The sequence below is a fragment of the Lissotriton helveticus genome, chromosome 5_1 (genome assembly GCF_964261635.1).
Source record: "Lissotriton helveticus chromosome 5_1, aLisHel1.1, whole genome shotgun sequence".
Classification (NCBI taxonomy): Eukaryota; Metazoa; Chordata; class Amphibia; order Caudata; family Salamandridae; genus Lissotriton; species Lissotriton helveticus.
Window position 1 is genome coordinate 1,625,296,246 of NC_136065.1, and position 23,712 is coordinate 1,625,319,957.

Sequence of the window (23,712 nt, forward strand, 5' to 3'; positions counted from 1 at the left end):
TATTGAGACTACTAAGCATGTCGCCTGCCTATATGCTATGAAAACTTGAACAGTCGGTAATTCATGTTTAAACTGTTACATTTTCAAGTCATCTAAAGCCTTTTTCCTTTTTGTCACTTGCCACTTGCACCTGTGTTTTGTGTCAAAGTTATTTTCATTATTTTTTTTCTACTACTATTTGTTTACTGGTTTAAAAACCATTTACCTTTATCTGAGGACACTGAATTGGTGCTTTTCAAATATATTACATTTGGTTATGAAAATCGTATATCACTTATTTAAAATGTAAATTATCATTTTTTAGGTCTTGCGCCTAGTATTGCAGTGCGCAGCATTGCTCGGGCAGCGCGAGACATTTAGTAGGGTAAAAATGGGTTTCAGAAACTGACCTAGGAATGGCACACGAACAAGCGTGTGCTTTTCCTTTTGGGGCACGTTATTGGCCTTTGCGTGCGTGTTTTTTACAAAGTCAGCGCGCAATTGGCCAAAGGCGGGCGCATTGCTCCGTCCATGGCCTATTGGTGTCTATTACGCGCACCAGGCCGTCATGTGGTTTCAATTAGCGTGCCCAGTCACGGGCGCAATAATTGAAACCACATGGCTCGCAGTGGCGAGTGCACTATTCGCGGGCTTCTTCTTTGTTGGATCCATTGCACAGGAAAGCAAGTAAATGAAAGAAACGATGACGTCTTGTGTGCTTCTTGTTGCTTAAGCACTCAGACAGCGGTTGTGTTTTCCAGCTGTCCCCCTCTTGTGCATCTCCTTTCAACCACTCCTTGTTACCCTGTCGTCTGTGTGCTTCTCCCTCCCCTCACTATCCATCTCTCCATGTTACTCTCGTCTGTGTGCTTCTCTTCTCCGGCACTATGCATTTGTCTTGCCTGTATGTTTCTCTCTTCGCCCCCGTTTTGTTCTCTCATATTTTTGTCATATGCCCTCTTGCTGTTCCCTCAATTTTGTGCCTCTATCCCTCCGGTGACTGCACTTCCATTCCTTCATTAGGTTTGCAGTTTCTTTAAGGACATCAACACACCCCTGGAGTCAGCAGTTTGGTAGTGACGGCCTTCTGTATTAGTCATGTGGCAATAACCAGAATCACACTCCGCCTGTTCTACCAGTAACTGTGATATTTGCTCCATTCCACATGGCTGCACATCCACTTATAGATTAAAAACAATGACAAAACGAAGGACTAATTGACAGCCTATTTCTTTAATGCCAATGATCACACCAATTGCATGATTCATATTGCAGGACAAATTAAAATACAAAAACAGCACGTGTGAACGTGACCATTTACTTTTATTCATTTCAATGGTCTGACCCGTACCAATCTGCCTACTTACGAAAATGATCACTTAAACATCAATGGTAATACATGCATTCTGCATCCAAGTGGGAAGCCGCACACTACACAAATTCCACAGTAAATCCGATTGAGGTGTTGCCCTTCACACATCCTCCTTTCAAGGCCATATTATCTGCACCAAATACAGCAACACAGAACTGTTGCAGCTTCGAAAAGACCGGGAAAGGCAGAGTTGAAAGAAAGAAGGCTAAAGGGGTAACAAGTAGAAAGATAAGATCACGGAGGGCTCAGCACTGCAAAACACAGAGTAAACCAAATACCTTAAACATAACTCAAAGTAATTAAAAACAAAGCGTATGGTGCGACCAGCGTTCACCGAGTCATATTGCTTTTTAAGTCTCAGGTAGACAGTACACGTGCAGTCTCTACGAGACATTTTGCTTACAGTTAGTGGGCCACAGCACACCTACAGGTTTACCTTTTGTTCTCTGCAAAGTTGCTCTCATATCCTTAGTTGAAGTTTATCATTGCATGCATGCACCATGCCTCGTCTTGTTTTGCCCTCCCCTAGACCATGGACCAAAGATATGTGTCCATCTACTGCTTCAGTTTTTGGAGCTCGTTTGTGTCCAAGCAGTCTATATGAGTGCTCATGCTTTCGGACGCTCCTTGCCCCTCCCACCCCCATTCGTGTTGCTTACTTTCAATACTTTGTAAAACAAATTAAAAAAACATAACGAAAAAATTCAAATGCCTGTGCCAGCAAATTAAACGTATCAAAGAGCACACATTGGTTCTAGTCTAATAAAAAATTACTTGATTTCAATCCCCAAAACCTTATGGGAACACAAATGGAACAATATGGAAAATGCTATGTCCTTGATGAATAGCTCATCCATGCAAATGCAAACCATGAAAACCAACAGCTGAAGGGTTCCACAGCTAACACCTGTATACCTATGGTTGCATACATGCCTACCATAGAGTTCCCCACTCCACGTTCTGTATGTTTCTGGACATTTGCTGCAGCACATACACAACAATCTTGCATGTGTGCTATTTGTTTTCTACAAGGGTCCACATGCCCCATCCCATAGCTTTTTCCCCCTCTCAATCCTGCCAGTTTCTTCTTTAACACCCTTGCTAGTGTTCAGCTTGTTTCCTGTTGATCATACTCCCCTGCACTTCACATCCACAAGTAAATCACAGCCTGCTCAGCCAGAGTCCTACTTTTGTGTGCTTTAAATGGAGAGTAGTACTTTGCAAGTTTTTAACACCAATGTGAGCGTAGGCTATGCTGAGCCTATGGCATCCTCGCCTCCCAGAATTCAGTAGTGTGGCGATGTCATGCTACAATCAGCAGTCTCCTCCAATTAGCTGCCATCGACTGAGTGGAGAGCTGCTTACGACACTTGTTCCCAGTGGCCCCTTGTTGTGTGTGCTGTGAACAATAAACTATGCGTTCTCTCATTTGTAAGGTTGTGTTAGTGCCTTCCTCTTCCAAATACAAAGGAACACGACCTAAAAAGTTATTTTTAGCACTACATATAATTATTTGTATTTTCACCTGCTCAGCCATGCTCTTTTTAACAGAACGCAAACAACCTGCTGTACTGAATGAGTTCCTTGCTTTAAGGATGATTCCACAGCACTGCCTAACGCAAAACCAACTACTAATCATGAAAACCTAGAAGCGGGGGAAAGATGTGGCGTAATGAATAGAGCTGCCGACTTCCAAGCTGGGGAACCAGGTTCGAGCCTCAGCATCCTGTGATTCTGGGCGAATCACTTTATCTCCTGTTGCCTACCAAGAATGAACGTGTCCTTAACTGCTGCTCAAGCACCAGATGATTAAGTGCTAGTGCTGAGCACCGGAAACCAGCAAAACACACAAGATGAAGGACGGAATGTTGCACAATGGCAAAACATTCACCCCCAGTCACAGATCTGGGTTTAATCCATCGTTATTTTGCTTACCAAGCCACCCCAGTTCAGACATGGCCATATGCAAATCAGTATTGACCCTGTGCCTCATGGGAACAGTCCAGACCGAACTGCCAAGCCATGTCTTCCCTGGACCGGAATCAAGCATCCTAGGACCGGTTTCTGGCTATCAGCCGTCTTCAGCCAGGATAGCTTGACTCCAGTGGTGTAGTGAGCAGTGGTATGCTCAGACGAGTCCCGTGCTCTCCACACCACTGGAGTCAAGCTATCCTGGCTGATGACGGCTGATAGCCAGAAACCGGTCCTAGGATGCTTGATTCCGGTCCAGGGAAGACATGGCTTGGCAGTTCGGGCTGGACTGTTCCCATGAGGCACAGGGTCAAGGCTGATTTGCATATGGCCATGTCTGAACTGGGGTGGCGTGGAGTGCAAAAAAAACGATGGATTTAGGCCCAGATCTCTGTACTGGGGTGAATGTATGACATTGTTCTGCATTCTGTCCATCAACTGTTGTTTTTGCATTGAGCACCGGAAACCAAGCAGCTCAATTTAAGTACTGACAAAATGTAATTATTTTTCTTTTCTCCTGTTCTGCATTGATCTTTTTAACTGAAGGCAAACAAACTGCATAGGCATGTTTGTGTGCGCTGCGTACAATAAAGCGTGCAATCTGGTTTGTAGGGGCGTGTTAGTGCCATTCTCTTCCAAATTCAAGGGTACATGACCTAAAAAGTTACTTTAAGCATTAAATACAGTTGTCCTTTTACCTGCTCTTTAATGCTCTTTACAGCGGAACGTAAACAAACTGCAGTACCAACTGAGTTCCTTGCTTAAAGGGTGGCTCCATAAAAAATACATTTAAAATAACGCACAAACACCAAGCGGAAATATTATTCCATGGGCATAACCGTCTCCTTAACAACTTTTTAATTAGTCTTGTAATGTCACTGTTCGAGGCATATGGGCTGCAGATGGTACATTTATGAATAGATCGCCATCTGGTGTTGGGCTCGGATGATTGCACTTTGTTTTTCTTCTGGAGAAGTCTTTGTCGTCATAGATGACTCCTCCTCTCGGTGTTAGTGCGCATGGGCATCGGCTCCATCCTTAGATTGTTTTTTTCCGCCATCGGGTTCGGATGAGGATCGAAGCGCTCCGGACCGACTTCAATAAAGAAGGTTATAACCGGCGCGTAACCCTTTCCAAATCGACGGTATTGTTATCGAACGCGACTTCACTCCATACCGATGCGTTTCGAAGGACGACGACTACGAGAAACTCGACGTAGTCCAGCCCGGGGTCCATGGAAAGGACTCCATTCAAAAAATGTCCAACGTGTGGTGCTAAGTTCCCACACAAGGACCTACACGAGGTGTGCAACCTCTGCTTGTCCCCTGAACACGAATCCAGGGACTGTGAGGCCTGTGCAGCGTTCTCTTCAAAATCGACGATTAGAAACCGTCGAGCCCGAAGACACGAGGTATCGAGAATGCAGTCACAATCAATCCCGGAGCTGTTTGAGGACCAGCACCCAGAAGAGGAGGAAGAAGAGGCCGACGAGGCGGGGTCTGAAGCGGACGAGTCCGACGTCGAGGAAATCGACGTCCAACAAACCGTGAGTGACGACGTCCCTTTACCAAAAAACAGACCCCACACGGTATCGACCCCGCCTTCGAGCCCGGTCAGACAACCGAAAAAAGTTTCCAACGCCCCGCCTTCGAGCCCGGCAACGAAACAGAAACCGAAACACTCGGTCTCCCATCATGGTGGTTCCGACAAACGGACCACATCGACACCGAAGCTCCAAGTCAAGGAAAGCTCGAAGTCGAAGCAGTCCATGTCGACACCGAAACACGTTTCGGCGTCGAAAACACCCTCGGCACCGGGGACATCTTCGATACCGAAGACATCGGATCCGAATAAAATCTCGGTACCGAAAATACAAATGGACAGTCAAAAGAAAAAACACCTTTCGGACCCGAAAACTGCGGTACCGACACAGGAACACAGGACCGATCCTAAACAAAAGACTCTGTTTATTGATCCAAAAACTGGCAAGGTAGTCACAGAACTACCTAAAAAGAGGAAGAATGAACATTCAGAAGACAAGACTCATCCGAAGAAGAGAACAATGGGGACGAATACAACTCCTCCCCCTTCTCCCAAACCTAGACACACACCATCTTCTCCTCTTCCTCACAATAGACCAAATATTCCTCCCACACGACCATCTACACCTACAACAGATGTAGAGAGTGACACAGGGGAGGGGGAACATCCTGGGGATGATGAAGACACAATCCCCGAGGAGGCAGACCCATGGGAAGAGTATAATGTAGGGTCAGATAACGATAACGACCCTGAATTGTATCCCTCAAAACCTTCACCTCCTGATGACAATACTGGGTTTGCACAACTCATTAATAGAGCAGCAACATATCATAAGGTAGAACTACATGCAGAACCTCAAATAGAGGATTTCTTATTAGAAACACTACCTACTGCACAAAGAACATCAGGAACACTACCAATGCTTAAGGGCCTTCTCAGTCATACATCAGAGATATTCAAAGACCCAGTGAGGGCTAGGGTACTGAACCCAAGAATCGATAAAAAATATAGGGAAGCTCCAAAGGACCCAATATACATTAAAGGGCAAATTCCTCTAGACTCTCTAGGGGTCACAAACGCTCGTAAGAGAGCAAACTCTTTATCTACAGGAGAAGCTCCACCTCCTGACAAAGAGTCTAAACTAATAGATGCCTCTGGCAAGAGAGTGGCATCTCAAGCGGCAAACAGCTGGCGCATAGCTAATACGCAAGCACTACTTGCAAGGTATGACAGAGCGCATTATGATGAGTTAGAAAAACTCATCACACATCTCCCTAAAGAACATCAAAAGAGGGCAGATCAACTCATACAAGAAGGGAAGTTAATTACTAACACTTCAATAAAGTGCGCTCTAGACGCGGCAGACACTGCAGCAAGATCTACAAACACAAGCATCATGTTAAGGAGACATGCATGGCTCAGAGTATCAGGGTTCAAACAAGAAGTACAAACATCGTTACTGAACCAACCTTTTGATGGGAAGACACTTTTCGGCACAGGGACAGATGAGGCATTAGAAAAGATGAAGAAGGATACCGAAACGGCTAAATCAATGGGAGCATTGCAACAGCCGACACAAAGAGGTTCCTTTCGTAGGTCCACCTATAGAGGAGGATCCAAAAATACAGGTACAAGCCAGCAACAAACCTCTTTTACACCTACATCACCCAGAGGTAATTCTAGAGGTGGCTACAGAGGTAACAACAACAAGGGTAGAGGTCGCGGAAACAACCGCAACTCTCCAACCCCAAAGCAGTGACTTCATACAGCTCCCCCCAGACCATATAACACTGGTCGGGGGACGCCTATCACAGTTCCTACCTGTCTGGGAAAACATCACATCAGACAGGTGGGTGAGACAAATTATCCAACATGGTTATTGCCTGGAACTCACATCTACCCCGCCAAACATCCCCCCCAAACAGCGTCCAATGAAACAAGATCACCTAACACTGTTAAAGCAGGAAGTACTATCCCTGCTAGGAAAGCATGCTATAGAGAAGGTTCCACAGCATCAACAAGGAACAGGAGTATACTCCCTATACTTCCTAATTCCCAAAAAGGATGGGTCTCTAAGGCTGATACTGGACCTAAGACCTCTCAACGCATACATAAATTCGGAACATTTCCACATGGTCACGCTCCAACAGGTACTTCCTTTACTGAAGGAAGGGGACTTTCTTTCTACACTGGATCTAAAAGACGCTTACTTTCATATCCCGATTCACAAAGCCCACAGGAAATACCTCAGGTTTGTGGTAGAAGGACAACATTATCAGTTCAAAGTCCTTCCGTTTGGTGTCACAACGGCACCAAGGGTGTTCACAAAATGCCTGGCAGTGGTGGCAGCTCACCTAAGAAGACAACAAATTCATGTCTTCCCATACTTGGACGACTGGCTAATAAAGGCCAGGTCACAAGAGGAATGTCTTCAAAACACACAAAAGACAATTCAGCTACTACACCAGCTAGGGTTCACGGTGAACTACACAAAGTCACACCTACAACCAAACAAGGTTCAACAATATCTGGGGGGCTACTATAGACACAGAAAAAGCCAAAGTATACCCCAACCCAGTCAGGATCCAAACAATGCTTACAGTCATTCAAAGATTTCAGCCACATCACTCACTACCAGCAAGAGTGTTCATGCAGCTATTAGGGATGATGTCATCCTGCATACTGCTAATACCATATGCCAAACTACAAATGCGTCCGCTACAAGAATGCTTAGCGACACAGTGGAATCAGGCTCAAGGGCAGATTACAGATCTGGTGTTGGTAGACGACCGCACACACCGCTCTCTGAAGTGGTGGAACACAACAAACATTGCCAAGGGGCGGTCGTTCCTAGAACCAATTCCACAGGTGACAATAACAGCGGACGCATCGCTCACCGGATGGGGAGCACATATGGACAAATACACAGTACAAGGAAGGTGGGGTGTGCAGGAAAGAAGACTGCACATCAATCATCTAGAACTACTAGCAGTGTTTCTAGCAATGAAAGCCTTCCAAATACATGTTACCAACAAAGCAGTCCTGATCAGAACAGACAACATGACAGCAATGTATTATATTCAAAAACAGGGGGGGACGCACTCTCTCCAACTATCCAGACTAGCACAGGAAATTTGGAGATGGGCCATTCCTCAAAACATCTATCTGTTAGCCGAACACCTACCAGGAGTCCAAAACCAGATAGCAGACATATTAAGCAGACAGTCGGAACAAATACACGAATGGGAACTGCACCACCAAATACTGCAGCCATTCTTCCAAAGATGGGGACAACCAGAGATAGACCTCTTTGCCACTCATCAGAACGCAAAATGCCAAAGCTTCGCGTCCAGGTACCCACATCACCTGTCGCAGGGCAATGCGTTATGGATAAATTGGTCCAACAAATTTGCATATGCTTTTCCCCCTCTCCCACTAATCCCATTAGTGGTCAGAAAGCTGCAACAACACTCAATGACCATGATACTAGTGGCACCCACGTGGGCAAGACAGCCGTGGTTCACCACGCTCCTGCAACTCTCACAAGTGCCACATCAAAAACTACGAATTCTACCCATGCACCTTACACAGAACCATGGAGAAATAATGCACCCAGATCCAACTCAATTGAACTTAGCGATCTGGCTCCTGAAATCCTAGAATTTGGGTACTTAGATCTACCCCCAAATTGCATGGAGATAATTAAACAAGCAAGGCGTCCAACCACCAGAGCATGCTATGCAGCTAAGTGGAAGAGGTTTGCTATACACTGTACTAATAACAATATCAACCCTCTGGACGTATCAACAAGGGAGATTATTTGCTACTTATTACACTTACAGCAATGTAATCTAGCGTACACATCTATCAGAGTACATCTAGCAGCTATAGCAGCGTACCTACAAAACAGGCAGCACATATCACTGTTCAGAGTACCAGCGATAAAAGCATTCATGGAAGGCCTTAAAAGAGTCATTCCACCAAGATTACCACCTTCCCCGGTCTGGAACCTCAACGTAGTACTCACCAGACTAATGGGGCCACCTTTCGAACCTATGCATAGGTGCGAAATACAATTCCTTACATGGAAAGTAGCTTTCCTTATAGCCATTACCTCACTCAGGAGAGTAAGTGAATTACAGGCATTGACAATACAAGAACCATTCCTACAGTTACACCAGAATAAAGTGGTTCTTAGAACAAACCCAAAGTTCTTGCCTAAAGTAATTTCAGCATTCCACATCAATCAGCCAGTGGAACTACCAGTCTTCTTTCCAAAGCCACAGACGGTGGCAGAAAGGGCTCTACATACACTAGATGTCAAAGGAGCCATTTTGTACTACATAGAAAGAACACAAGACTTCAGGAAAACAAAACAACTATTTGTAGCATTTTCCCCAACACATAAGGGCAATCCTATCTCTAAAGCAGGCATCACTAGATGGATTGTAAGATGTATACAAATATGTTACATTAAAGCAAAGAGAACATTAACTGTTCCTCCTAGAGCTCATTCTACACGAAAACTAGGAGCATCTATGGCATTCTTAGGGAACATTCCCCTAGATGACATATGTAGAGCAGCAACTTGGTCTACACCACATACATTCACAAAGCACTACTGTGTTGATGTACAGGCTGCACAACAAGCCAGAGTGGGCCAAGCTGTATTAAAAACTCTATTTCAAACAGTTGCGACAGACACTGGTGACCACCGCTAGGGAGGTAACTGCTTTACAATCTATTCATAAATGTACCATCTGCAGCCCATATGCCTCGAACGGAATATGCTACTTACCAGTATGCATCTGTTCTTGGCATAGAGGGCTGCAGAGTGGTACATGCCCTCCCTGCCTCCCCGGAAACCTGTGTCTGTCCCAACATTATCTTACTTAGATACACTTACATGGGCATATCTTTATGTACTATACTACACTACTCCATCTAACCCTACTATGGCAAAACAATCTAAGGATGGAGCCGATGCCCATGCGCACTAACACCGAGAGGAGGAGTCATCTATGACGACAAAGACTTCTCCAGAAGAAAAACAAAGTGCAATCATCCGAGCCCAACACCAGATGGCGATCTATTCATAAATGTACCACTCTGCAGCCCTCTATGCCAAGAACAGATGCATACTGGTAAGTAGCATATTCCTTTCCAGCCCTCCGGCTTCATTAATGGACGGGATATATATTTTGCAATTGTACTTATAATTGACTCATACGTATAAATAAGGCAGTGGAAACATATTTATATCTGTTTATGTTCTGCCAGTGCTGCATAATGCTCCCACGCCTGGGACAGGTTAATTTAGAAAGAAAAAAAGCCTCGTTACATTCTCAAATGGTCTGTCAGATTTGCATTTTCCAAACCCAAAATGCTACGTTTTTATTATTATACTTAATAAAGGAGTCCTAAACATTAGTTAGTATTCCATTCTTTTTTATCACACTTTTATCCTTATAATACACTCCCACTCTTAAAAAACAGAGACTCCTGTTTTGCAGTCTACCTGTTTGTGATAAAGCGGGTTTTCTCTTTCCTAGGGTTGTTTTTTTCTTCTATAAATTCTGATGAAGGAGCTAAAAAAAATTGCTTTAATAGCAAAAACAAAGGGATGGCGGCTTAAGAAACAAATTTGATTTTCTGTGGGAAACTTCCTGTCTGATTAATTGGAAATCACTACATGTTTACATGTAAAACAAGTATTTGCAATTAAATAGGTCTCGCATTGGAAATAATAATGCAATGCCAATAGCTCAAACTTTCAGTAATGCGAGACATATTGCATTGCAAAAGCTTGTTTTATCATGCCCTCTTTATTAATATTTGCAAGCACCACTCCATGTGAGGGACCTCGTAAAACATGCAACAAGAAGTGGAAAGCCGCCACAAAAAGCAAAATATATATATATTTATTAAGGCAACATTTGCTTTCCATTTTTTATGTTTTAACATCATTGTGCAATGAAAATAAATCCTAAGAATAAAACAATAAAATACATCTTTTGAAAGTAAGAGCATGTGTGTTGACACCTATCTTGAGAGCGAATCGTGTGATGTAGATCTCTACGTCTACAACTGATAAGACTGCGATTTTCACCATTGACTATCTTGATGCAGAGTCCATTTACTGTTATCTTGATGGTAATACCGGACGCCAGTAGCTTCAACATTGATTGTCTCAACAGCTTATGGGAGCCCTGTTGAAACTAGATCTAAGCTGAAACCCTAAACACTATTGGCCAAAAGGAGAAAAATATGCTTTTCAGGTCACAATACAAGCATCAAGACCACCACCATTACTCAAGGCAAAGGGTTTAGTCACCCTATTAGCCTTACCAGACCCAAAAACAGTCAGCAGAGGGCATCTTGCCAGAGGATATTATCCAGAGGCATAGAACAACATTTACATCAGACCACCTTGTCGGGCAAAGCTCCATCTAAAGCTTGGCCAGGACTGCCTTCCTTCCTCGCCTAGTAAGTCACTTTGGTGTGAAGGAGTGGATTAAAACATCTCAAAGAGCGGCGAGCTGTCACTAATGACATCTACTTTTTGAACATCATCCGAAAAAGTTTACAGGATCTACTTATAATCTTTATCCAAAGTTTGCATCAAAATACCAACTGTTGTTGCTAAGGAGGCAAACTGCAACATTATTTCAGAAGCAGTTTGTAAGAAATTGGATTATTTGTTGCGGGGTGTGGAAACCCCACTCAAGCAATAACCACAATCCCTGTCATGGTGAACTGCAAAACTCACTAAATTAACCTGTGCTTAAGCCTCTGGTGGCACAGAGTAGTCAGGCATAACTTAGAGGCATTGTGTAAAGTATTTATACTGCACACAAACAATAATAAAGCAAAAACACAACACAAGAAAAATCCCTCTCCAATTTAGAATGAAACATAGTTAAACTGTTAATAAAAAGAGACCAGAGCATCAGAAATCTAATCCATAGCAATGGAGATGTGCAATTTTAAAGTTTTAGGTAAGTGTAGGGGCTTAAAGCACAAAGCACCACTCCAGGTCATCTGGTCTTGCCAGACTGTGGGAAAGTCACATGTTTAAGCCGACCATGATGTAGAACATCCCGTATACAGGAACCAAGTTAGTCCAGCTGAATAACTTACCTTCTCAAAATCTGGCCTGAAGAGTTCTGTTCGCGGTGAGGGAGGCTGCTGGGAACGCGTTGCAGATGGTCATTGCTATAGTGTAAAGAGCAGATCTCGCATACATAAAGAGCCCAAATCTTCAGGATTTTACTTTTATTTACAGGAAGAGCTTCACTGATGCCAGCCAAGGGTCCAGGATCCATGGGAGGCACCTCTTGGGGATCAGGAACTCACTCTAGCACACACATGCAAGTCTCCAGCAGCTCCAGTGCAGCAGGTCAATTGGGCAGTTGCAGGTGGGGTTCTGGTGTTTAACCCCTTCGCTGCTCATGACGAGCTCAGCTCGTCATGCAGTACACTGGTCGTGTGCTTATGACGAGCTGACCTTGTCATGAACAATGGTAAATATCGATCTGCAGCACAGGAGGAAAATATCCTGTAGCATTGAAGGTGTTAATGTGTCACAGGAGATCAGCCAGCTGTCCCTTGGAGTCACACGGGTAGCTTGGGCGAAGGGAGCAGGTCCAGTCTTCTCTTTCCGAGAGCAGGGAAGTTCTCTGGGGAGCAAGACAGTCCTTCTGTAATGTCCACAGATTAAGAAGTGTACTGAATAGTCGCTGAAGATTCAATATTTATACCTGTTAAATCCTTTGAATTGACTGGATTTCCTGTGCTACCGCCACATCTGGTTCTAGGAAGTTCTTTCCTTCCTGGATCATGGCTCAAAAAAGTCTGAGGTGTCCAAAGACTAGTGTCAGGTTTCTTTGTGTGTGCTGGAGGCAACCCTTTGAAGTGTAAGTGGTGGTAGGCACAGTTCACCCGAGCCATCCTGGCAGGATGGCCCATCCTGCCCACAGCTAGTCCCCATTTATCTTGCTGACTGGAAGCAGTACATACATCCCAATACCAGAGACATTCAGTCATGTGACCCAAGATACTGGCAGAAAGCACAAATGGTTAACACAATAAAATGTCAGCTTTCTAAAAGTGGAATTTTTAGAATTGTCTTAAAATCGGACTTTACCATTAAAGAGGATTTTAAATTTAGTTGAGTATAAACACCATATCTCTATCCGTTCCCAATCAAAGATTATCACTAATGTAATAAGGTAACCTAGTTATAGTCAACAGTATAAAACGTCTTTAGGAGTTTTCAGGTGCTAGGATATGTAAAATTTATACGCACATGTCCTACTTTTTAAATAAAACACACCCATCCCTATCAGCCTTTAGGGCTTACTTTAGGGGTGATGCTATAGGTCTGGCAAAAGGCTTATTTTGCCATGTGATAATGGCAGTTCAAAATTGCACCATCGGCTATAGTGGCAGGACTGAGACCTGTTTTAAAAAACTACTTTAATGGGTGGCACAATGAGTGCTGAAAGGATGCTTTTTTCCAGTCCAGGGAAGACCTGGGCTGGACGATTCACTGGGGAACAGAGTCAAGACTGATATGCATGTGCCTGGGTCTGAACTGGAAAGGCATTGGAAGCAAGTAAATAATGGATTTAGGCCCAGATCTCTGTGCTGGGGTGAATGTTTGACATTGTACAGCATTCTGTCCATCAATTGTTCTTTTTGCATTTTCAAGGCCCACTAGCAGCATGTAATTTACTGGTCCTGGTTCTGGGTACATATGAAAAAAAATTTGGGGGGCGTTTTATATAGCGCAAACAAGACCCAAAGGTATTAAAGTGTTTTACATGAGCACCAGTTGCGTTAGACGGACACATTTGTTTTTGTTAGGCACGGCAGGATTAAGTGATTTCCCTAGAATAAACAGGATGTTTAGCGTCCCTGCCAAAACCCAAACCTGGTTCCCCAGCTCTGAGATTGACCTTTCTAGCTGTTAGGCCACATCCTCTCCCCAATACCATTTACTGGAGGCTTACCAGTACATTAAATATGCCAATTAGGTGTAAGCCAATTTTACCATGTTTAAAGGAGAGAACACAAATATTTTAGCACTGATTTGCAGTGGTAAAGTGGACAGAGTACTGATGCCCACAAAAACGAATTCAGTACAAGAGGAGGTGAAGGCAAATCAATTGGGGGGAATACCACCGCAAGGATTTCGAGTCTAACACAAGTAATAGAGACCGTTTTTCTCTCACAAAGAGTAACATTTTTGGGTAAACAAACAAAAGCCCATACAGGAAATCAGACCAATTTTAGACCTTATGCTGTTCAACAAATACATCAAGATAGGAAAGTTTTAAATGCTTACCCTTTCATCAAATGTTTCTGCAGCTTAAGAAAGGAGCCTGGAAGTGTGTATGTTTACAAATACTGTGACATAGATCTCTTTGCTACATTTCAAAACTCTAAATGCCCAGACTTTACCTACAGATTTTGTTTTTGAAAAGCTTTTTTAAGCAGCTGCACCCAAATTGCAACGCACCCTGGTTCTCTAAAGAGCTTGCGGACAATAGTCTTCTGCAGACAGGAAATGGAAGAGAAACGGTACTCCAGAAGACCTCTTAAAGTTGAAGTCCCTCCACGCAAACAGTTCATCACATCTGCCAAACTAAAAGTTACTATTCTAATACCATCAGCGAAGCCACAAACGGAAGCAGAATGCTGTTCGACAGCCAAATATATGGCCCCATGGGTTCATTTGTTTCTTAGTTTCATGAATTACTATGTGCAGAAAAAGCCCCTTTTTGCGTGGTCACCCCCAATTTTTAGACAGTCCCATGTGCATGTGCTCAGTCTAAAACATGTTTAGAGGTGGCCGTGGCCAAGATGGTGGGTGGTTGAGACGTGTTTCTGATGGATACGTCTGCCAGTGGATTCCTCACCTTGTGAATATCCCCTTGCGTCAGCAACATTAGGAAATTCTTTTTGTAGCTTCGCGCCGACGTGGACGACGTCACAGAGGCACGGCATCGTGCGCGACTCCGCTGACGTCACCGACTCCATAATAGGCCCACGCCGGCGTGATGACATCAGTTCCCTTTTTTCCACGTCGTCGACGCTAACGGTTTTCTAGGGATCCTCTGTAGCTGTTTGGCAACTTTGTTACTGTTTGTTCTTTTCGGTGTCTTCTTGTCTCTTTGTCTCCTGTCGAGATGTCCACGAACAAGACCGGATTCAAGCCATGCGGAGAATGCGGCAAGATGATATCGATTACGGATCCGCATGAGTGCTGCGTTTGGTGTTTGAGTTTGGACCATGACGTCGAAGAATGTTCTTCTTGTAGGAAGATGAATCCCAAGGCACTTCGTGAGAGGGAGGCAAAGCTCCTTGTTGCCAAGTTGAAGAACAAGAAGGACAAGAAGAGATCGAGGTCACGGACTCGACGGTCGAGGTCTCGTTCGAGGTCACACTCGAGGTCGTCTTCGGCGCATGCTTCACGGTCATCAAAGAAGAAGCCCAAGAAGAGAAGTCATGAGTCTCGACATCACTCTGGGAAGGACTCGAGATCGAAGTCGCAGGTGAAGTTGCTTCGCAAGGTTGTGGTGACTCAGACTCCAGAGGTTCAAGTCTCCGAAGTGTGGTTCTCAAAATCAGGACCCCGTTGTTCTCCCGATATCGAGGTCCAATACCCGTGTCACAAAACCTCAACGTACCGAGACGATTTTTGTGTCTACGAACCGATAATGATTAGGACATCATTCCTATGTATTTGCGTTACAATCGAGGGTTGCCAACACCCCTAAATCACAGTTTCCGTCCCATCCCTTAAACTCCATTTTGTGAACGGCATCCATCTTGCATCTTGCCCTCATGATAAGTCAATTAAAGGTCGAGCTTGATCCAAATAGACACGTCCACATTTCGTGACTTTCCCCTGACCTGTCCCAACGGACTCCACTGTCTTCGGCCAAACCTGTTTAGGCAGCTCCTCGCCCAGTGGCCGAATGCGATAGCATCTACGCATAACATTCCACGAACCATTCACTACATACAGACCATGCTTTCTGCAAACATGCACCTGTCCACGTTCCTTGTTTATGGCCAGGTTTATGACTGGGTTACACCTTTCTTTATTGAGGTTTCATTGATATCTGATGGGAGTTCCAGGCCTAACTGGGTAATCTATCAACGAACTGGACATCTAAAATATGGGCTTGCTTACATGACTTCGCTCTTTGTATTATTGTAGAAATATGTATATTGCCATACCATAAACTCAAGAATTCTTGCTTGAAGCCATATATCTTGTATATAAGGAGAAGGCTGGTTCTGTAAAAACGAACAGTCTCCCAAAACCTACTCTCCGTGTGGTGTACTTCTGGGACACGTGTTACTTGGTAGCTACCAATAAAACTTGATCTTTGACTGCGATAGAAGACTTATTGTTTCTGTGGTCCGGAACAAGGGAGAACTCAGAGGTCTTCGGGTGTTATCCCCTGACGCCGGCGGGTTCCTAAAAACCCGTTACCTCAGTTGGCGCCCAACGTGGGGCGATATCAAGCGGTGACGGTCCAAGCCAGATGTTCGTGAGGAGCTTCGTGTGAAAATTCCGGAGGACGGCCAGCCACTTCAGCGACCCCTGTATGTCGACGTGGTTCCGAAGGTCTTTGCTGCGAGGTTCCCCGCGTCCCGACGGCTACGAAGGACTGCTGCCCTGACTATCGCCTTGTTTTGGACCCAGTGATCCTTGGTAGAGCGAAACGATAGACGAGTCTTCTAGCGAAGTCACAGATCTTCAAATACTTCAGTTAAGTATAAGTGGAGCGTCTCCCAGTCCTTAGTTTGTCCTTAGTTTTTGGTATCCTTGAGATACAACTTGATTTGGTACTTGCAAGCCCCAAAGCCGAAGGACTCGTGTATTCACGAGAAATATCGTAACAGATAATCCTTTGAAGTTTGAAGCTAGACTAGTGAGCGAAGATGCCTGGTTTTAGCAGACTTGGAAACTTGTTTTGTCTTGGTTGTAGTAAGGACTCCCAATTGGAAGATTCTTGTCCGGTTCCTCCAATTGGAACTCCAACGTATGAACTCTATGTGAAGCACGGCGTAGGTCCTATAACATATAACGAGGTATGGATAAAATACACCCGCAAGGATGGTGCTTTAAAATGGCCCCAATATGGTAGTTTCGACCAAGAAATATTAGATAACTTAGAGGTCAAATTGTTCAAGAAGAAAGCCCGGCCGGCGATGTTTGACTCTTTCCGCTTATGGCGCAAAGAAGCCAAACAGAAAGAAATAAGATTAGCAAAAAAGAATAAAAGAGGTATGTCAATGGTGCAAGCTGCCGTTGCATACAGAGATAACGAGGAAGTGCAGGAGAGCGAACAGATGCTTAGGAGCAAGAAACTAGCGATAGATAAATGTTACCCGATGCTGCCAAATAGAGGAAAAGGTCAAAAGGAAGGATCCGAGAAAGATCCATTAATGTCCCACCTATTAAATTCTCCGCCACCCTATGCACAAAATGCCACAGCACCTCCGCAACCTTTAGTTGCACCTTTGGTAGCTGTAATACAGGCTCCTTTACCGCACCCACCGGCTACTCTTCAGCTGGCTCCTGTTTCTTTGGCACAGCCTCCTCAAGGCTCACCGATCACGTCTACTTCTCCTACCGTTCCTTCTAAAATTTCGCCTAGCGCACCTTCTAGTCTCTCTGATACTCGTTCTACGAACATTTCTGTTTCTGCTTTGCGTGACTCTGTTCTACTACCAGTTATTCCTCCACTTTCACCTTCCGTCTGGCATAAAATGGCCAGCATTGTTACTAACTTTCCTTCACCACTTTTTCGGTCGCCTAAAACGACCCCTAACACGGAACGAAGACAATTACGAAGCCAAATGCCTGATTATCAGGAAAGGGAGTCATTGAATAAGTTAGCGCGAAATTGGGCTATGGATACAGCGAGATATGATGTAGAGTCTGTCATGAACGTCTTCCGTCAATGGGATGAACCAACGCAAAGATACGTCCTTGAGCAGATGTGTGTTTTCCTGTGTCAGGATTTGGAAGATAATGGTCAGAAGAGCAACCAGCAAGAGTTGTGTAGTGTGCGATTTAAATTTGGGGAGGGTATGATAGTTGGTCCCGACGTTGAAAAAGCAGTTGAGATATTATTATCACATCGAAGTACGGGTGGTAATTCTGGGTCATCCTCTGACAGTGGTACGTCTAGTAGGAAAAGAGCGAGACAGTACCCCATGAGAGAGGTTCCTCCGGTTTGGAGGGAAGGTGATGCAAACGCAGTTCCACCGGTTCTGCCTCATTTCCAGCGTGTATGGGTACATGTCCCCTGGAAAAGATCCGAAGTTTTAGCACTCAAACAGACACTACCCGATCCCCGTAAAAACCCGACTGGGTATTATAAGGAGTTGTCCCAAACTGCAAGCTCATGTATAATGAATTTAGCGGATATAGACATGTTGTTTGGGAACGTTGTTCCACATCCTTTATGGAGTAAGATACGTCATACGGATCATGACCAAGAATTAGGTGACTCATGGGCGAACATTGCGACTACAGATGCTAGACAAATCGGTGGTTTCAAACCTGAGCCGTTAATAGCTGAACTTCTTGGTAGAATTATTGCGTACATGAAGACAATTATGCCTGATGTACGTGTAAACTGGGACAAGCTATCCGCGTGCAAGCAGAAGAGAGACGAGAATGTGTCTGACTTCTTCACGAGATTTGAGGAAACTTTCACTGACCATAGTGGTCAGGATATGGCTACCGAGGGTGGCCAAAGACTGTTTGTAGACAAGTTTGTACACAATTTGCTTCCTGAATTGTGTGCTAAACTAAAAGACTCAGAGTGCTTGGGCTGTCTCTACGTCAGCGCAGATTCTAGCAACAGCCCAGTACTATGAAAATAGGCGTAAAGACGAGTTAGACAAGGCAGACAAAAAGACGAAAGATTTGAAAACTAAAGTTCTTCTCCAACAGGCCTATCCGCCTCGTATGGCTAGCCAGCCCAATTATCAACAGAATCTGCAGTACTCTAGAGACGCGCAAGGAAACGAGCTTTCCCATCAGCGTCCTACGTATGGCCCGAATCAATGTGCGTATTGCAAAGAAGAGGGTCATTTTAAAGGTAATTGTCCGGCTCTTGCACGACGTTTAAACGGTGCCCAAGGTGTAAGGGGAAGAGGTGTACAGCATGCCTCTAGAGGTAGAGGCCGTGGAAATTTCACTCAGAATATAACTTCTTTTCCGCCTCAGAAATCCATGAATAGCTTTGATCAACAGAGTAAATCATCGTCCAAGTCAGCTCAGTACTATGCTGACGACTATTACACCGAACACGACAATGAGGGTAACGATCGCTAGGACAGCCATGGACAAAGAGAGGGAGTTGTTTCAGTTCCAGTAGATCAGGATGGACCTTATGTCGAGGTAATTACCTCAGGAGTGTCAGAGCCATTTCTGCTGGATACTGGTGCTACAAAAAGTTCTATTATGCACTCAAAACTTCCTGGCGCACCTTTGTCTGGCGAAATGAATGTCTCAGTAGGCTTCTCTGGCGCCCCTGTTAGAAACCCGATCTCTAGTCCTGTTTCCCTTTCTGTTGGCCCCTGTGAATTAGAAGCACCCCTCATTCTTACAACAGGTTGCGGTGAAAATTTGTTAGGATTGGATTTGCTAAAGAGGTTGTACGCGACTTTGTACTGTTCTCCCTCGGGAGTACAGCTTACTTTAGGGAAAAAAGTCATTTCTCCAATGTACTTGTCAAAAGAAGGTATCCCAACCGAATTGTCATCACTTCCGGATATACTGTGGGCTAATGGTTCCAACGATGTAGGTCGTTTAGAGATAGCACCGTATGTCATAACTTTGAAAGCCAACGTCAGATTGCCACGTATTCCCCAATACAAAATATCTAACGAATGCGAGAAGGCATTATTAACGATCATTTATGATTTGATCGATAAAGATGTTATCGAAGAAACAACAGGAAACGTTTGTAACAGTCCAGTTTTACCGGTCTTAAAACGTACTGATCCTTCACAGCCCCCTGTGTATAGGTTTGTGATTGACCTCCGAGAAGTAAATAAGGTAGTTATACCGCAGTTTCCAGTCGTCCCCGACATTACTGCTTTATTGACAATGGTTCCAGCTTCAGCAGCTTGGTTCTCGGTGATTGACCTGAAGAACGCTTTCTTCAGCGTCCCGATCGCCGAAGAGAGTAGAGACCTTTTCGGCTTCAATTTAGGAGGACGAAGCTTCTGCTTCAAATGCGCTCCTCAAGGCTACTGCGAAAGCCCATCAATATTCAGTCAGGCTCTGAAAACACAACTAGACACAATTGTACTGCCAGATGGGTCAACATTGATTCAGTACGTAGACGATCTACTGATCGCTGCAGACACTGAAGAGATTTGCAAGGAAGCTACGTTGTCGCTATTACGTCACCTATGTGACATGAAGCACAAAGTCTCCCTTTCAAAACTGCAATTTTGTCGACAAGAAGTAACCTACCTAGGTCACATCTTATCGAAGGAGGGAAGGAGACTGACACCAGAAAGAATACAGGCAATCACAGAACTAAGTGCCCCAAGGACACAGAGAGGTGTTCGAGCTTTTTTGGGCATTACATCGTACTGTAGACAATGGATACCGAATTTCTCACTACTAGCCAAACCCTTACTGTCACTACTCCGCAAAGACACGCCTAATCCTATGCCTTGGTCTGAAGATTGTCAGACGAGTTTCCACGAGTTGCGCGATGCATTGTGTTCGGCTCCTGTGTTGGGAAACCTCAACTACAGTAAGCCTTTTACATTGTATGTCCACGAAAAAGAAGGTTGTGCATTATCAGTCTTAATGCAACTCTTTGGGGACAAACAGCGCCCATGCGCGTATTTTTCGGCAACTCTGGATCCAGTGGCTAAGGCACTGCCAAGTTGTCTAAGAGCAACAGCCGCAGCAGCTGTCTGCATTCGACAGTCTGCTGGATTAGTCATGAATAACACTTTGATCGTTATGGTTCCGCATGCAGTTGACATTTTGCTGAATAGGACAAAGACACAACATCTTACTAGCGCTCGACTATCCAGTTACGAACTTACCCTGCTAGCAAGTCACATCCACATAAAGAGGTGTGATACACTCAACCCCGCTACGTTATTACCCATCCCGACAGAGACAGACAAGATTGACAAACATGACTGCTGTTTCAGGACCGAGGAAGAGACAAAAGGGAGAGTAGACTTACAAGACACTCCCCTTCCCGAATGCAATGATACTCTATGGGTTGATGGTTCATGTTTCAAGTTGCCGAATGGTGATACGACTACAGCATATGCCGTAACGACGTTACACACCATTGTAGAGACTGCACGCATTTCCCACAGTTCTGCACAAGCTGCAGAGTTGATAGCGCTTACTAGAGCATGTGTGCTGGCGAAAGGAAAGCGAGTGAATGTGTACACTGACAGCCAATATGCCTTTGGTGTGGCTCACAGTTTTGGGAGATTATGGCGTGAACGTGGGTTCCTTACGTCCCATGGTGCAAAGATACAACATGGCCAGCTAGTCAATGAGCTCCTTGAGTCACTCACCTTGCCCCTACAAGTCGCCATTATAAAATGCAGTGCACACAAAAAGATTCAGGATGATGTTGGCCGGGGGAATGCATTGGCAGATGAGGTTGCGAAAGAAACTGCAAGGAACACAATGAGTCGGATGTATGTCATGGGTCCCGCTAGATGGATCGCTGATGTGGGAATGTGTGAGGACACCATTGAAAGCGTAAAATCGATACAAGCCGAGGCCACTGAGAACGAGATGAATGAATGGAGAGGAAGCACAGGTAGATTGGATGCGAATGATTGTTGGGTCGAATTATCGGAACACCAGCGATGGTTATTACCTAATGCATACGTACTTGCAGTAGTAACGATGGCTCACGGAATGGCACACATCAGTTCGAGAGGAATATGTAAACTATTGGCCCCAGTATGGCAGAATAGCAATATCCCAAAATGTGCAAAGAATGTGGTCGAAAAGTGTATGGTATGTTTGAAGTACAATCCCGGTAGGGGAACCCCAACTCCAGCTGGTCATTTTGCGCCTCCAACGTACCCGTTCGAGGTTTTGCAGCTCGATTTCATCCACATGGAGAGGTGCAACAATCTGAAATACGTTCTCATTGTTGTTTGCGCCTTTTCAAGGTGGGTGGAAGCTTACCCCCTTAAGGACAACACCGCCTTATCAACTGCCAAAGCCCTTGTCAAAGAGTTCTTCCCTAGGTTCGGTATGCCTAGAATCGTCTGGAGTGATAACGGAAGTGAATTCGTAGGATGCGTGATGAAGAGAGTGTGTGAGTGTTTAGGCGTCCACCAGAAATTCCACTCTGCAAATCACCCCCAATCAGCTGGATTAGTAGAGTGCTACAATGGCACTCTAAAACTCAAACTAGCCAAGATCCAAGCCAGTACAGGTCTTAAATGGCCTGACGCCCTGCCTCTAGCACTTTTGTCAACCAGGATGACTGTCCACTCCAGGTTAGGACTTAGCCCTCATGAGATTGTGTTTGGCCGCCCAGCCAACGTCTGGGGTGTGCCAAGACCCAAGAAACTAAGCGAGATAGAACACCACGTACTGCTTGACTATTTGTGCGAATTGACAACTAAATTGCGTGTTTTACACCAACAGGTTCACAGTTCCTCTCCACCAGCCTCTGACGATCCAGGTCACCTCATCGAACCCGGCTTGTGGGTTTTGGTGCGGAATTTCCAGCGCACCAACAACGGACAGCCGAGGTGGACCGGACCATACCTGGTGTTGCTTTCAACGAGATCTGCTGTTCGGGTCGAAGGCAAGAAGAACTGGGTACATGGGACCCACTGCAAACGAGTCCCTCTACCCCTTCCATACGACCGGTGGGTCAACAAAGGACTTGCCGACTCTGAGACAGAATCCGTACCTCGCTTCATCCCTTTCAGCGATGCCCGTTTGAAAGAAACTAGTACCGAAAAGGAGAGTGATCATATTTTGCAAGGACTTGTGTCACCATCTATGCAATTGGACACTACTGAACCTGAAACGCTGTTTGAAGATCACACCGTACCTGGGAAACGACGATACAACCTGCGGTCTAGACAAAAGAACTAATAAAAGTTTGATCTAATGTAATTTCCTTTTTCCCCTAAGAACTATTTTTGGATTTTCAGCTCTCTCGTCCCAAGGGAACTAGCTCATTTTTGATTTTTCGAACCGCCATCCGGTTCTGCTGCTAGGGTCGCGGTTGAAGTCTGGGGAGTGCAACTGGGAAGTTCTAGGTCCACGGTTCTGATTGGTCCACGGGAGTTACCCCAGACTGAGCAGAGCGCGCTCCCTGGGAGAATCAATCAACCACCGCGGGCAGCAACTAGAGGATGGAGTTTCCAAGGGTAGAGAGACCTGTCAGGCTCACGAACTTCAGAAAACAGTTATGCACGATACTGTCCCGAAGAAGATTCCTGATACTATGTGTTTTAATGTTATGTAGCATACTTGTGTTTTTTACTAGTTATACACTATTCGTTTTTAAAGTTACCTTTTCGAATGACACCCAGCCACCACCTCCTCCCACTATTTCTCCACACTACTTTCACCCTTTACCTGAACACGAGTCTGCCCGAAGACTTGAATTTGTAAACAACTCTTTCATCCAGCTTTTACACCAACACCAGTCCATAATGAACACGTCAAACTGTTGGATATGCGGACTTATGCCACACACAACCGATAAGGGGATCCCATACTTCATTTTGCCATTCAGCTACTATGGTTCTCTGTGGGCTTTCCAGACCATGTTCTTATT

At 44.8% G+C, this 23,712-nt stretch overlaps 1 protein-coding gene across 1 annotated transcript in view; it reads left to right on the top strand.

Moving 5' to 3' along the window:
• The window catches only part of LPCAT4 (lysophosphatidylcholine acyltransferase 4), a 539,966-nt gene that overhangs the window by 492,208 nt on the left and 24,046 nt on the right, over positions 1–23,712 (top strand). The window lies entirely within an intron of this gene.